Source organism: Rhipicephalus microplus, chromosome 2 (genome assembly GCF_043290135.1).
Source record: "Rhipicephalus microplus isolate Deutch F79 chromosome 2, USDA_Rmic, whole genome shotgun sequence".
Classification (NCBI taxonomy): domain Eukaryota; kingdom Metazoa; phylum Arthropoda; class Arachnida; order Ixodida; family Ixodidae; genus Rhipicephalus; species Rhipicephalus microplus.
The window spans coordinates 14,870,332-14,878,684 of NC_134701.1; the positions used below are offsets into that span (position 1 = coordinate 14,870,332).

The following is an 8,353-nucleotide window of genomic DNA, read 5'->3' on the forward strand; positions in this document are numbered from 1 at the left end:
GAACACTGGTGACTCGCTCACGAAGATAGTGCAGCTGAGGCATCCAAAGAACTTCGGTAGCTTGCCCAGCCAATCGCAGGCACCTTTCCAGCAGAGATCCAGCGACAGATGAATCAAAGGAAGTATGAAGATATGCACGAAGACGAATCCCGTACAAGCGAACGTGACGATACAATTCAGCGCGTAAAATCTTGAGAATCCTCCTTGTATGGCCATAGGAAGGCGAAAAGCCCCCGCAAAGCGCGAGGACTTTATCCGGAATAATTGATTGATATGTGGGGTTTAACGTCCCAAAACCACTATATGATTTTGAGAGACGCCGTAGTGGAGGGCTCCGGAAATTTAGACCACCTGGGGTTCTTTAACGTGCACCCAAATCTGAGCACACGGGCCTACAACATTCCCGCCTCCATCGGAAATGCAGCCGCCGCAGCCGGGATTCGAACCCGCGCCCTGCGGGTCAGCAGCATTCATCCGGAATAATACCTTTGCGGATGCAGAAACTGAGCGTACGTGCCCTGCACGTCGTGTTGATGATGAAGCCTACAATACAGCTTGGGTCTTGAGGAACAAGTAAAAAGTGGCCCGTTGTACGAGAAATGTAGTCGACAAGAGTGGCGATGTGGGCTTGTCAGTGCAACATTTGAAAGAAATTTATGTAGCGCAAGGTGAAAAAACGAACACAGGAAAGAATAGACTGAGAGGACAGAGCACTACTAGCAACAACAGCACAATATTAGGGTGCTATTTTCAGTACGTGATAAACTTGGGAAGTTGTGTGTGCTGACGAATGCGACACGTGGGGAAAGGGTATTGTGCACAAAAAGGCATACACACAAATTTGTGGAGTGCATTTCGTTCGTCATTTATCTTATTCTGTTTACATGTGGGAAAAAATATGTCGGCCAAACCAGTAGGTGTGTGAATGAGCGATTGAGAGAACACAATTACAAGGCGGATAAACTGCCGCCAGAAGGTTTTCTCGCACTTCACATTCACGCGTGTGGGTGCTGGCCTTTGTTCCAGAGTACAATCATTGTTGTTCGGCATAAGGATGAGATGACTCGGTTGATCATAGAAGCCGAACTTATTGATGCTCTTGGATATGTATGTATTAGCAAGCCTTCAAAGGCCTTGTCACCCAAAGAACTGGCGTTTCTGCGTACGCAGTGATACGTGATTTTATCTGTGTGACTTTTGTTGTCCTATTTATCGTTTTTTATTGTAGGTAGATGACATTGTCGTGCATTCATCTGAATACACCTGCTTATCTGCTTGCTCGCCTGACGATTATGGCTTAAAAACGGCTTGGAGGTCGAAAATAAACATGTTGTTGCTAGTAGCGCTCTGTCCGCTCAGTCTATTCTTTCCTGTGTTCGTTTTTTCGCCTCGCGCTACATAAATTTCTTCCCAGCATAGAACGCTTTCATGTTAAAGTTAAAACAACCTGTAGCACCATCGCTTCGCTGCAAATGTCTGAATATCGCACAGAGACAGTTGAAAAGTTATCATTGTCCTAATTTTATCGCAGAAGTTTCTGTTGCTGCGCCTGTTGGTACATACTTGAAGAAAGGGAGAAACCAACTTAAAGACACATTCACAAGGGGAGAAGACCCAAGATGCAAGTGCCAGCTTGTGTGTGTCGTCTTTTACACTTATAAACGTGTCTTTAAGCAGGTTTCTCCGTTTTCCTAATTTTACTACGGGTGTAATCGGGCTGTTCATCTGTTTGCCTTACAAATTGATTAAAACTGAAATGTGTACTGGTTCGAGTAGCAGCACTTGCGACAGACAAGGACCTCACTAGCTAGTTTTCAGTATCGGACCATTGTATACATGTGTCACACAGGCACTTTCGAAAGGCCGTTGAGTCGACGGCAGTCAAAATGCCGCAGCTACATCGACTTGATACAATTGTCACACCAGTACGCGGAACTTTTTACCGGTTGTTGGGCAGTTCAGGTGTACCACGCAAAAGTTGTCTGGTGCTGCTCATCTTTATAACAGTTTACATTTTATCTTAAATAAAATAATATCAAAACACTTTAAAAGCTCCCATGCGTATGGTATTTTTGTTTGAAATTTTAATAGACTATTTTATTCGTAATTCTTAAAGCATGTTTGGTTTTTACGTTCTTGAGTAGCGAAACACTGGCCTCTGGTATCACAAGCTGTGAACGTAGGCACGTTTGCGCTGTCTTCACGGCCGTCGCTTAATACTAGCAAAATTTCAATGAAGGTGTATAGTGCTGTGTTGACACGACAGACTATTGACACAATGGCCTTCCAAATCGCCCACGTGGTTACTTGTGCTTCACAGATGAATCGGTAGACTATCGGTTCAATAGCCTCAAAAAAAAACAGCGAATGCCCTTTTGATAGCATCTGGTGGCCTTGTTTTCGTCAGGCTATATTTGCGAATTCTAGAGATGCTGTATTTCTTAATAAACTGTTTGTTAAGTTTCTATGTTGTAGTATAACCACCATGTTTTATTACAAGGTATCGCGCGGCAGTGTTGTCCCTACAGGAACATGCATTCCATTTGTCGGGCTGTTTCTTTTTAGCAGAAGTTTTGTTTAGGGAGATTAACCCAATTCCTTTGGCAAATATGTCTTTATGATGTTGATAGCTTTCTTATAAGCCATGGTATTTCTTTGGCACATATCCGCATGTTGATTTCAGCACTGCCTTAATTTGTACTCTAGCGCTGGTAAGTAGTGCGATTTGTGCTCTAGCTGTGGTGCCAACCTGTTTATGATGCCTACTACCATTGCCACGGATTTGGGGCAAGAAAGACTCAACAAAAAAAAGCTTCATAGGTCGAATGACAATGATGGTGGCAATCAAAACCAACGTGGTACAATTCAGGTGGTCAAATTTTCCATATGATGGTGTTTGCTTTTCTTGTGTCTTTTTTTATTGCTGTCAGACTGCCTGAATCTGTAAAAGATCGGCAGTGTTGAATAAAAAAAAAGAAAACGAAAAAAAACTATTTTAGGAAAATTTTCATGCCTGAGTGCCTTGGTTGCACAATAGAAGTGGCTCCTACTATCTACTTGGACGAGGACGAAAAGGCAGATGACACAGAGCTATTTTAGGCCAATCGTCTCTAAATCATGTTAGCAGTCAACGTTTATTAACTTTAGAACAAGCTTTTCGCAGCTGGGCGTTCTAGTGGCTACGTTGCTCTCTTCGCAGGAGCTGTGAGTCTTCGTTACCATGGTGCTACCATCCCCAGCCCCACGGCCTGCTTCAGCTATGACTCCTGCCCTGCGGCAGTTTCCAAGCTAGGCCTCAAGATGTCCCGGGCCTTCCTAGACGGCGGAAACAGCCACTTCATTGTAACATGCCTGCCCGGTGCGCCCACATAGCGACCAGTACACCGCTGCATCCTTCCTTTCCCAGAGGCTGCTCTCCACAATTTGCGTGCCCTGATTAACTACGTCACTCTAACAGTTCCTCAAAGTAGTTGACATCAGTGTTCAACATTCTTTAGAAATAATGGTCGGCTACTAAGAGGATAGTCGGGAAGAAGATGGTTGAACGCGTTCGTTCATATTCATCACGAAATTTTAGGGCAAGTGCTCAGGGCAAGGAAGCAAGTGCACAGAGTAGGGAACAAACCACTCTGAACTACATTGGGTTCTTGCTTTTTTCTGCGTTGAAATTTCGTGCTGAGTATTAATGTCAAACTGCGTTCTACCCACTTCCCTTCCCGTCCTATAGCATGCCGTGGGCAAACTTCCAGCTTGATATCAACGTCACCCAAAATCAAAACAACTGTTATTAGCCAACATAAGTCGAAGGAATTTCACCGATCATTTGTTCTGCTTTTCTTGCCGTTAAGAAACGAGATCTTCGGCTTAACCACGACACCCTATCCTTAGGAGCGTGTTTTAAAATTAACACTGAATCCACAATGGGCAAAAGAAGTCTGTGCTGTCTGCCTTCTACCATTGCGCGATGAACGTTTTGGTTCTCATTTTCAAACTGGCATGTACGTATTTTTGCCTTCGAGAGGCTTGTACAAGTGGTTTGTTGTCATCGCTCTCTTCTTGTACAATACCAGCTTAGAATTATACGACATATACGTGTTTGTGTTATCTCCAGCCTCATTCATTAGCACTAAAAGTTTGGGTGTTCATATTCACATTTGAGTGTCTTTAAGAAATATTTTCACTGAACGTGTGCAGATCACCATTAGCCGACAACTATTGAACCACTGTCGGTTTTTTCTGGCTACCTTGCTTTGCCACCTTACTTCAGCTGGCCCACTGTATGACGGTTCGGTACATCGACACGTGGGCCTGCCTCATGGGTCACTTTTGATGCGGCATTATTGAGAAGCGGCTCATCTATTCCTATCTGCTTGCTCAGTAAAAGTGGTGAATGCGTTAGCGTTGAAGATCATGAGCTTTCTTTTTAAGACTGCATTAACAACGACATTAAAGTTTCTGAGTTCTCTTCTTGCTGCTCTGATTGTGTTTACATACAGGCATCTTGATCGCAGAGACTGGCAAGCAAAAATATTTTATGGCGTCACTCCAAGCAGGAACACATGGCAGTAGCGTGTTGGTTAAGTAAGATGCTCTATCAACATTATCTCTAAGAAATGTGACACGCAATAAAAAAATAAAACAGCGCTGAACACACTGGAGCAAAAAAAGAGGCACACACAGCGAAAAAAATTACCATGAAAATGTACCAACTTTCCCAATCTGCCTGTCTACTTCAAATTTGGCGCAGTAGTACGTGTGAGAAGTATTCAGGTACTACGCAATGCGTGTGCACTTGCCATCAAGGAAACGACTATGACCAGTATTGTTGTCTACAGACCTCAGTCATAACTAAAGAGCGCAACAAGTACAAATGACTCCTTTTGTTGTGATAACTAGTTATGTCTGAAATCAACTGGCATCAGCTAGAACAACTCATGTGTCTAAAAATTGCCTCGCACCTCATAAAGTTTCTAAATAAATCTTTGAGTGGAAGGCCACGAAGTTCTTGCACTTTTCAGACACTCAGTGCAGTTGATAAACTAAGGCAACGAGAGGAAAGGTTACGTTATGTCAAAACAATTACTTTGATACACAGCATTCGTATTCCTGGCATGAAACACGCTTCACCATACCGACAAAACCACATTTCGCGCATCTTGTCAGAAACCATGGTTCACAAAAACCCTGAAAAAGCTATGTAATAAGAACAAACAATTATTTTGGGCTGCCAAGATAAAACCTATAGCTCAAAACTGAGATAAATACTACGCGGCCAAAAAAGCGTATTTCCTCGCCATACGCAGCGCAAAACACTCGTTTTTTCACACAGATTTACCCAAGATTCTAACCAATATTCCCAGGAAATTTTGAAAAATCATTAACCCCCAGGAATCCCATACGGTTACATTGAAAAATGAAGCTGGCGATGATATGAGTACCACTGACGTCGTTGAACTTTTCATCTGCCTTTTCATCTGTTTTTACCAACGAAACCCACATACCGTTTCCGGCGTTTTCGAAATGTATCCAGTCTTTTATGTCGCCTATCACATTTATTCCATCGGGTGTTTTGTCTGTTATCGAAAAATTGAAACTGTCTTCCACAGTAGGTGTGGACGAAATCAATACTAAAATTCTTAAAAACACGAAATCTATTTCTTCAGTGATTTTGTCATTATTATTCTCACAGTCACTTTGCACAGGCATCTTACCAGACGACTGGAAGGTGGGGAAGGTCACTCCAGTCTTAAAATCAGGTAAGAAAGACAGCCCTTTAAATTATCGCCCAATCTCTCTAACAAGCGTACCCTGTAAAATCGTGGAACACGTCATCTACACCCAAATCATTCACTTTCTTGATGCCAATAACTTCTTTCATCCTGCCCAGCACGGGTTCCGTAAGGGTTACTCTTGCGAAACCCAATTAGCCCTTTTTGTCCAAGATCTGCACACAAGTCTAGATACTAACCTGCCGACTGACGTAATATTTCTGGATTTCTCGAAAGCGTTCGACAAGGTACCTCATAAGCGACTGCTAATGAAACTTAGATCTTTAAATATACATCCCAATGTTTTAGCTTGGATTGAGGAATTTCTAACTAACCGCTCCCAGTTTGTTTCAATTGATGACGTGCCCACTAACCCCCTTCCAGTAACATCAGGTGTCCCCCAAGGCTCCGTTCTTGGTCCCCTACTCTTCTTAATTTATAATAATGATTTAGCTTCGCATGTCTCCTCCAGCATCCGTTTGTTTGCTGACGACTGTGTAATCTATCACTCAATCACTAACCCGACAGATCAAACCGCTATTCAAGATGACCTTAACCACGAGCAGGACTGGTGTGAAAGCTGGCTTATGAAACTTAACCCTAACAAATGTAAAACAGTCTCTTTCCACCGCCGTAGCAACCCCTCTTTGTTCCCTTACTCAATCGCTAACGTCGCCCTCAAACACGTGCAATCATATAAGTATCTCGGTGTCACCCTGTACAATGATCTTAACTGGCGCCTGCATGTCTCCAACATTATATCATTTGCAAACAAATCCCTAGGTTTTCTGAAACGTCACCTTCGGCACGCCCCGCAGGACGTCCAGTTACAGGCCTACAAATCCCTTATTCGCTCTGAATTGGAATATTCCTCTGCAATCTCGAACCCACACCAAGCATATCTGATCAACTCACTTGAGGCAGTTCAAAATCGTGCTACTAGGTTCATTCATTCTTCGTATTCGTATAATATTAGTGTATCATCCCTCAAAAAAGAATCTTCTCTTTTAAACCTTGACGTTCGCCGTCGCATTTCCAGCCTCTGCCTGTTTGAGAAAATTTTTCACAGCCCATTCCGTCATCCCTACATTGTTCCACCAGCCCGCATATCTCACCACACTAGACATCCACTTCAAGTTGCCCGTCCACGCATTAGATCGGCCACTTTTTCTATGTCCTTTTTTGTACGGACTGCAAACGACTGGAATGATCTTCCCCACGGCGTCGTGGCCATTTCCTGTCCATCAACGTTTTTCGACCAATTGTCTGCACGTCTTTCGCAATAAAAAGCCGTGTCAATAAAAAAAATAACAGAACTTTATTTGTTAACCCACCCCTTAGGTAATACCCCCTCGGGGGTCTTTAAGGTAATAAAATGAAGTGAAGTGGAGTTACCATGTAATGAAAACATGCATACACACTTTGACACTGCTTGACTTACTGGACCAAATCGTTGTTCTCAATGCCAATAGTGATTTTTTGTATTAAACTATACGAAGCCGAAGATTCAGCAGATCTTGAACGAAGGAGAAACTTTACAGCACAGGTCTTAGGCGCCCATTCTTGCGTTGAGTGGCGTCGCTGTCTGCGTAACCAATAAAGTGAACAAAGACGTAAGAGAGCCAACGCAGACTCTGTCGATATCGACTAACCTCTAGCTTCGTTTTCTTCCTCCACCTTTCACGCTGGTCTTTTAGTCGAAGCATGTGCGCATGCAGGATGGCAGGTAAAAGCAGCTGGCTCGCTTGTCGCAGTGGGTATTTTGGTGTTTAGCTTGGTTCCCGACTCCTACATTGCACAAAATAGATTGGGTAGATCTTGAGTGCTTGTAGTTTTTGTCGTAATCTGTAAATAGTGTTACATTGCTACAACTCCGAATAGCCAAGATTTGAAACACAGTTGATGTGGCCACAACATCCATTTAATTAGAGCGCAGCTATCACTTGCACATATCTGCGTTGAGCGGCCATCAGCGTCGTTTTAACCGCCAGAGTGAATGACGATGAAAGAGGGTGAGCACAAAATTCTTTGGAGGACTAAAGAAATGACAGCAAGGAGAGAGCAATAGAATGGGTAGTTACGCGAGTTGGCAATTGTCTGAAAATAAATCTAGAGCGCAAAACGATGGGACACAAAAGAACGCACCATTCTCTCTTCTTGTCTCTTGTGTCTCCTATTTTTGAATTCTGATAATATCTTCAGAACAATGTGAACATGACGCAATAATGGCGGTGAGCACAGTGAGGTTCAGACGATGGGTACGGAAGCAGCCACCGGCAGCGGCCACCCGTAGCGCCACAGTGGTGCACGCCAACGTGCGTCAGCTGTTGTGAAAAACGCCTACGCGCTGCCTTCTGCAGTCACGCTATACACTCCGTTTGCAGGGGTTGATTGGAAAAAGGTTAAAAAAGCTTGACCACTCCAATTACGCTATTCACGGCGTTTTTTTAAATGTAGATTATATACCAAGTCGTAAAATAGTCTCAGCCCGTTCTTTATGAACTCTTTGTGACGCTGTGCAGAACATCGTTGGCGGAAACTGAAAGACGTCGAAAGAAGAGACTCGGAAAAGCGCACACTCGCAA

General features: G+C 43.4%; 1 protein-coding gene across 1 annotated transcript in view; it reads left to right on the top strand.

Moving 5' to 3' along the window:
* LOC119169944 (adenylate cyclase type 3) overlaps positions 1–4,467 on the top strand; it is a 1,227,834-nt gene extending 1,223,367 nt beyond the window's left edge. The window contains exon 19 of the mRNA XM_075886158.1: positions 3,200–4,467. The gene's annotated coding sequence lies outside the window, so the exon portion shown is untranslated. The remainder of the gene's footprint in view (positions 1–3,199) is intronic.
* The last annotated feature ends 3,886 nt before the right edge of the window (positions 4,468–8,353 follow it).